Source organism: Bombus huntii, unplaced genomic scaffold (genome assembly GCF_024542735.1).
Source record: "Bombus huntii isolate Logan2020A unplaced genomic scaffold, iyBomHunt1.1 ctg00000198.1, whole genome shotgun sequence".
Taxonomy (NCBI): Eukaryota; Metazoa; Arthropoda; class Insecta; order Hymenoptera; family Apidae; genus Bombus; species Bombus huntii.
This window is the reverse complement of record NW_026099429.1, coordinates 1-7500: the sequence shown is the minus strand read 5'-3', so window position 1 is coordinate 7500 and position 7500 is coordinate 1. Positions and strand designations below refer to the sequence as shown.

Genomic DNA, 7500 nt, shown 5'->3' with positions numbered 1-7500 from the left:
CAGAGGTAGAGTTTCGTAGTCTCCCGTGAACACGATAGATTATATATCGAGCATGCGTACGACTTGCACGGTCTCTGCACGACCGCGACGAACGCCGACGAGCGTCCAACAATCGCTCGTACGTCGCGTATGTTCTCTCCGTCCGCTCTTATTCGTATCCTCGTTCTTGTACCTTCGTCCGACTCTGAAACGTTCTCTTATATAAAGAAGAACGACGGCGGGTTGTTAAGGCAAGAAGGGACAGAGAGAGACAGATACGGAGAGTAACGATACGCAACGCAAGCAGTCTTAGGTTTACGTGAGCAACCCTCAGCCAGGCGTGGTCCAGGAATTGTATCCGTGGACCGCAATGTGCGTTCGAAATGTCGATGTTCATGTGTCCTGCAGTTCACACGTTGACGCGCAATTAGCTGCGTTCTTCATCGACCCACGAGCCAAGTGATCCACCGTTCAGGGTAATCTTTTATAAATTTACAACAGTTCAATACTCAAATGTACTCTTCTCGGTTCTAGCGAAGCCGAGTTCCGTCACGTTCGACCAACGGGAATCGAACGCGCAGAAGTCGCCATAGGATTGACGACACAAAAACGTTCGAAAAAAAAAGAAAACGACGAACGCGCGAAGATACGCGCGTTCGCCGGCCGGGCGTAAAGTACATTATGATATATAACAACCATCGAGATCGAAGCTCCGTTCGTCAGGAAACGACGGGGATATATACACCCGATTCTGAATCCTCTGTACAGCACACGATCTCGCGAACGAGTAAGCACGGTGGCTAGCCCATGTTATATATGTGTTTGATTCTACTCTCTCGTCCAATTATTCAAGAAACAGCGCGCGTGCATCTCTCCATCGTTCGGGTGATAGTAAAGATTCGATGGGATTCGCGCGGCCGTCCGCCTCGAGCGGTCTTTCGTCCCAATATCCAGAAGCAGAGTTTGAAAAACTCTAGCGACGGCACGGGTGTCCGACTCACGACATCGAGGTTTCGAAGCCGGCGATCCCCTCCGAACGGATGGCGACCACGCGACCGACTGAAAGCATGAAAAATCGACGAAAGATAGAACACATCTCCGTTCGGGTGGTGTTTTTTCTTTAAAAAAAAAAAAAAAAACAAAAATTCGATGGGACTCGCAGCCATCGTCCTCGCGCGGTCTTTCGTCCCGATATCCAGAAGCAGAGTTTGAAAAACTCTAGCGACGGCACGGGTGTCCGACTCACGACAACGAGGATAGACAGCCGGTCCCCTCCGAACGGGTTATGCGATGATAAACTCGATGAAACTTTAGTCTCGTTCAGGTAGTGTGTGTCTTGTAAATCAAAAATTCGATGGGACACGCATCCATCGTCCTCGCGCGGTCTTTCGTCCCAACATCCAGAAGCAGAGTTTGAAAAACTCTAGCGACGGCACGGGTGTCCGACTCACGACAACGAGGATAGACAGCCGGTCCCCTCTGAACGGTATATTATATATGAGATGATAGACGACAAACTGGATGAAACTTTAAGTCTCGTTCAGGTAGTGTGTAAATCAAAAATTCGATGGGACTCGCATCCGTCGTCCTCGCGCGGTCTTTCGTCCCGATATCCAGAAGCAGAGTTTGAAAAACTCTAGCGACGGCACGGGTGTCCGACTCACGACAACGAGGAAAGACAGCCGGTCCCCTCTGAACGGTATATTATATGAAACTTTAAGTCTCGTTCAGGTAGTGTGTAAGTCAAAAATTCGATGGGACTCGCATCCGTCGTCCTCGCGCGGTCTTTCGTCCCGATATCCAGAAGCAGAGTTTGAAAAACTCTAGCGACGGCACGGGTGTCCGACTCACGACAACGAGGATAGACAGCCGGTCCCCTCTGAACGGTATATTATATATGCGATGATAGACGACAAACTGGATGAAACTTTAAGTCTCGTTCAGGTAGTGTGTAAATAAAAAATTCGATGGGACTCGCATCCGTCGTCCTCGCGCGGTCTTTCGTCCCGATATCCAGAAGCAGAGTTTGAAAAACTCTAGCGACGGCACGGGTGTCCGACTCACGACAACGAGGAAAGACAGCCGGTCCCCTCTGAACGGTATATTATATGAAACTTTAAGTCTCGTTCAGGTAGTGTGTAAGTCAAAAATTCGATGGGACTCGCATCCGTCGTCCTCGCGCGGTCTTTCGTCCCGATATCCAGAAGCAGAGTTTGAAAAACTCTAGCGACGGCACGGGTGTCCGACTCACGACAACGAGGATAGACAGCCGGTCCCCTCTGAACGGTATATAATATGAAACTTTAAGTCTCGTTCAGGTAGTGTGTAAGTCAAAAATTCGATGGGACTCGCATCCGTCGTCCTCGCGCGGTCTTTCGTCCCGATATCCAGAAGCAGAGTTTGAAAAACTCTAGCGACGGCACGGGTGTCCGACTCACGACAACGAGGATAGACAGCCGGTCCCCTCTGAACGGTATATAATATACATTATGCGACGGTAGACGATCAACTAGACGAAACTTTAGTCTCGTTCAGGTGGTGTAAAAAAAATTCGATGGGATACGCACGCACGGCTGTCGTCGTCCTCGAGCGGTCTTTCGTCCCAATATCCAGAAGCAGAGTTTGAAAAACTCTAGCGACGGCACGGGTGTCCGACTCACGACATCGAGGCTTCGAAGCCGGCGGCGTTCCCCTCTGAACGAACTTCGGCTAGACTAGTTACGAATCGTTGCTACACATCGTCTTCATCGTCGTCGTCGTCGACATCGACATCATCATCATATCATCATCATCATCATCATCATCATCATCGGTCATCGTCGCATAGCGGGCCAACATCCACGCGATGCGTCTTCGTTCTAGGTTACCCGATCCACGAGTATGTTACACGTGGTTTCGTTATTTCGAACGAAACGACATACGAAGAGCACACGCCCTTTGGGTAGGAAGCACGTTTCGAGAACGACGAGAGTTTCGATGAAAGAGACGAGAGAAGTCGACGCAGAAGGTATCCATGGATCTTCGAAGAGAACCTTCGAAGATGTATATCGGTATCCTTTCGCTCTGCGCGACTCGCTACAAGTTCTTTCGCTCTCGTCGACTCGTTCTAGACGCTTCGTTCGATCCCAAAGAGGAGTCTTCGATATGTCCCGTTGCTAGGAGGAGAACAAACGCAACACAGACCACGAAACATAGAAGAGAATAGGCGAGCATGATCACTCCGACACGAGGCACTTTAGAGATTTTCTTATTAGTTTGCATGGACTTTTATATTTCGTTTGTACGGTTTCCACGATGCAAATACGAAATACGAGATCGTGACGGCGGGTCTTTCTGTGTACGGCCTCTCGCAGGCGCCACGACTGCATTTCTCTTTACACCTGGTTTCCATCGTAATTTTTTCGTTTGATATCGAGCCTTAACTTTTGTTGGCTCTTTCGAAGCTAGAGTTCCCTTTTATTAGAATTTCATATATATATATATTATATGTTATATGTTTTATTCGGAGACGGCGGGTCTTTCTGTTTACGACCTCACGCAGGCGCCTCGAATAAGTTTCATTCGCATTTCGTTTTTATACTTGTATATATATATCTCTTCATCCCGATGATCGAGAGAGAGTGCCACCTTCTCTTCGTATAATTCCGTAGCTGGAGGGTCGTCTCCTCCTTAAGAATATTTCTATTCGTGCCAACGGAGGTTGCCAAGCTCCCTGGCGTTTTCGTTTGTTAAAGTATATAGCTTGTTAATACGTCGTATATACTTTCGTCGATACAGGAGGAGTACGGCTCCTTACCGACCATTGTGATATATATTTCATAGTTTTTATATGTGTTCAAGTCAAATTCTTTTGGTATCGTATCGTTAATGATCCTTCCGCAGGTTCACCTACGGAAACCTTGTTACGACTTTTACTTCCTCTAAATGATCAAGTTTGGTCATCTTCCCGGTAACATCGGCAATGCTTATCACATTGGCCGCGCACCAGTCCGAAGACCTCACTAAATCATTCAATCGGTAGTAGCGACGGGCGGTGTGTACAAAGGGCAGGGACGTAATCAACGCGAGCTTATGACTCGCGCTTACTGGGAATTCCTCGTTCATGGGGAATAATTGCAAGCCCCAATCCCTAGCACGAAGGAGGTTCAGCGGGTTACCCGGGCCTTTCGGCCAGGGAAAACACGCTGATTCCTTCAGTGTAGCGCGCGTGCGGCCCAGAACATCTAAGGGCATCACAGACCTGTTATTGCTCAATCTCGTGCGGCTAGAAGCCGCCTGTTCCTCTAAGAAGATTTGTTTGTACGTTGGTAGTAAAAACCCACCGACCGAAGCCGGGGGCCTTCGAGATACCATAAGTTACGTCTATTTAGCAGGCTAGAGTCTCGTTCGTTATCGGAATTAACCAGACAAATCGCTCCACCAACTAAGAACGGCCATGCACCACCACCCACCGAATCAAGAAAGAGCTATCAATCTGTCAATCCTTCCGGTGTCCGGGCCTGGTGAGGTTTCCCGTGTTGAGTCAAATTAAGCCGCAGGCTCCACTCCTGGTGGTGCCCTTCCGTCAATTCCTTTAAGTTTCAGCTTTGCAACCATACTTCCCCCGGAACCCAAAAGCTTTGGTTTCCCGGAAGCTGCCCGCCGAGTCATCGGAGGAACTTCGGCGGATCGCTGGCTGGCATCGTTTATGGTTAGAACTAGGGCGGTATCTGATCGCCTTCGAACCTCTAACTTTCGTTCTTGATTAATGAAAACATTTTTGGCAAATGCTTTCGCTTCTGTCCGTCTTGCGACGATCCAAGAATTTCACCTCTAACGTCGCAATACGAATGCCCCCATCTGTCCCTATTAATCATTACCTCGGGGCTCCGAAAACCAACAAAATAGAACCGAGGTCCTATTCCATTATTCCATGCACACAGTATTCAGGCGAAGGTAGCCTGCTTTAAGCACTCTAATTTGTTCAAAGTAAACGTATCGGCCCACCTCGACACTCAGTGAAGAGCACCGCGATGGGATATTAGTTGGACCGCCCGCGAGGAGCTAAGCCCACCGATAGGACGTACCACATAATGCCAGTTAAACACCGCGAGCGGTGAACCGACACTGTGACACACAGATTCAACTACGAGCTTTTTAACCGCAACAACTTTAATATACGCTATTGGAGCTGGAATTACCGCGGCTGCTGGCACCAGACTTGCCCTCCAATTGGTCCTCGTTAAAGGATTTAAAGTGTACTCATTCCGATTACGGGGCCTCGGATGAGTCCCGTATCGTTATTTTTCGTCACTACCTCCCCGTGCCGGGAGTGGGTAATTTGCGCGCCTGCTGCCTTCCTTGGATGTGGTAGCTGTTTCTCAGGCTCCCTCTCCGGAATCGAACCCTGATTCCCCGTTACCCGTTACAACCATGGTAGGCGCAGAACCTACCATCGACAGTTGATAAGGCAGACATTTGAAAGATGCGTCGCCGGTGCTAGATGACCATGCGATCAGCACAAAGTTATTCAGAGTCACCAAAACAAACGATGGACGGACAGACGAGCCATCCGCCACCGATTGGTTTTGATCTAATAAAAGCATTCCTACCATCTCTGGTCGGAATCTGTTTGCATGTATTAGCTCTAGAATTACCACAGTTATCCAAGTAAATGTAGGTATGATCTAAGAAACCATAACTGATTTAATGAGCCATTCGCGGTTTCACCTTAATGCGGCATGTACTGAGACATGCATGGCTTAATCTTTGAGACAAGCATATGACTACTGGCAGGATCAACCAGGGATCTTATTCGTATAACAATTCTTATAAATTTCGTTTAAGTTCTCTTCGTGTCGTAGGTGGGACGTAAGCACCGTACGACGAGACTTTTCGTTCTTAAGATAGATATATCTATAAAATATATCTCCTAGCGACGTTCGAGATACACCCATAGTTCAGTAATAATCTTCGAACGCCGCTCGCAGCCACTTTGTAATTCTCAACTCCACCTCCTCTCTTCTCTCTCTCTCTTTCTCATAGTCTTATATAAAATGTTTAGAATCGTACTTCTAAAGGAACATTTCCATAATGCTGTCTTCGTGTAAAAAGACTTATTAGAATATCTTAGCGGTAAAGCACGTATACGCACCTCACGCTGAACGAACAAGCGCGTATCCCAGTGCGTCGCGCTGGACATACCGTAAGAATATTCTTTCAATCGGTAGAACATTTTCGGCAGAAGACATACTACGCAAAGATAGTACGCTCCTACCGCCTCATCGGATACTTCTGCGAAAGCAGAAGTTTTTATAGAAAGCAGACGGTTATACTCTTTTGAATGAATCGATGCTCAGTTAGTACAAGCACACACGCATCTAACAATTTTTGTTAGAATACGTACACACAGGTCACCAGCTTCCCGACTCAGGGGAACCTTGCCACGATATTTGGTCATTACGTCCAGGACAGCGACCCGCGGCGCAGCAGTGTAGAGAAAAAACCAGAACGAGAACGGAGGAACAGTCGAGAAATAGCGTAAAATACACTAAGACTCGAGGAGCGGTGACTGAATTCTCAACCGAGGCCGTAGAATAGCCACGCGCTCAACGCTGTTCCGACCGAACCGTCCGGCTCGACGTCTCTCTTATAGATACGAAAGCGCCAGCCGGAAGGCCGGCGCCGGCCGGGCTAGCGGCCGCGCGCTTACGGTGCAAAACCTCCGTAGCAACGTACCGTTCGGAAGGGACGCTGGAACTTAGTCTCGCGAACGCTCGATCACTACTATACAAAGCCAATATCCAACCATCGAAATACATTACCAGACGTTTTATTAACATAATAGAAATGCATTTTTACCAAAAAATTAATTTTTTTTTTCACCGAAAAATTGCATCAGTAAACATACTCTTTTATCGAATACGGACAAAAAATAAGTTTATAATCAATTACAATACGTTAAAATAAGTAGAAATATGCAAAAAAATATATACCTTGTAACGTTAATTAACGAAAAAATTAGAAAAATATCCCAGTCGTGTCAGTTCGACGAACGCTAATTTTTTGAAAAAATCGATAAAAATGTTTAATCCCGACGTATTTAATAGAGATAGAACGATTCCCGTAAAAAAATTTATACCTTGTAACGCTTTTTAACGAATAAACTCGAAAAAACTTTTTCGCCCTCGGAATTTTTCTAAGTCCCAACGTACCGGCTCGGAATTTTTCTATGTTCCAACGACCGGTCGTGTCGGTCCAAACGTTTTTATATCCGTCTGCCGACGATATAAACGCTTAATCCCGACGTATTTTATCGAGTTATAACGATTTCTTGAAAAATATTCGTACGTTATAACGCTTTTTAACGAATTAATCGAAAAAGAGTGTTCGGTCCGAAAATTTTCTAAGTACGAACGACCGGCCGCATAGGTCCGTTTTTAAAAATCGTTCTCGGACGGAAATAAACCATTAATCCCGACGTATTTCGTCGAGTTACGTCGATTTATGCAAAAAAATTCATACCTTGTAACGCTTTTTAAC

General features: G+C 46.8%; 2 non-coding genes across 2 annotated transcripts; both read right to left on the bottom strand.

Moving 5' to 3' along the window:
• Nucleotides 1-303: 303 nt before the first annotated feature.
• On the bottom strand, nucleotides 304-458 carry LOC126877613 (5.8S ribosomal RNA). Its single transcript, XR_007695183.1, has one exon. It is a non-coding gene; the product is annotated as a 5.8S ribosomal RNA (ribosomal RNA).
• A 3386-nt stretch (nucleotides 459-3844) lies between these two features.
• Nucleotides 3845-5767, bottom strand: LOC126877623 (small subunit ribosomal RNA). The gene has a single exon (XR_007695193.1). It is a non-coding gene; the product is annotated as a small subunit ribosomal RNA (ribosomal RNA).
• Nucleotides 5768-7500: the final 1733 nt, after the last annotated feature.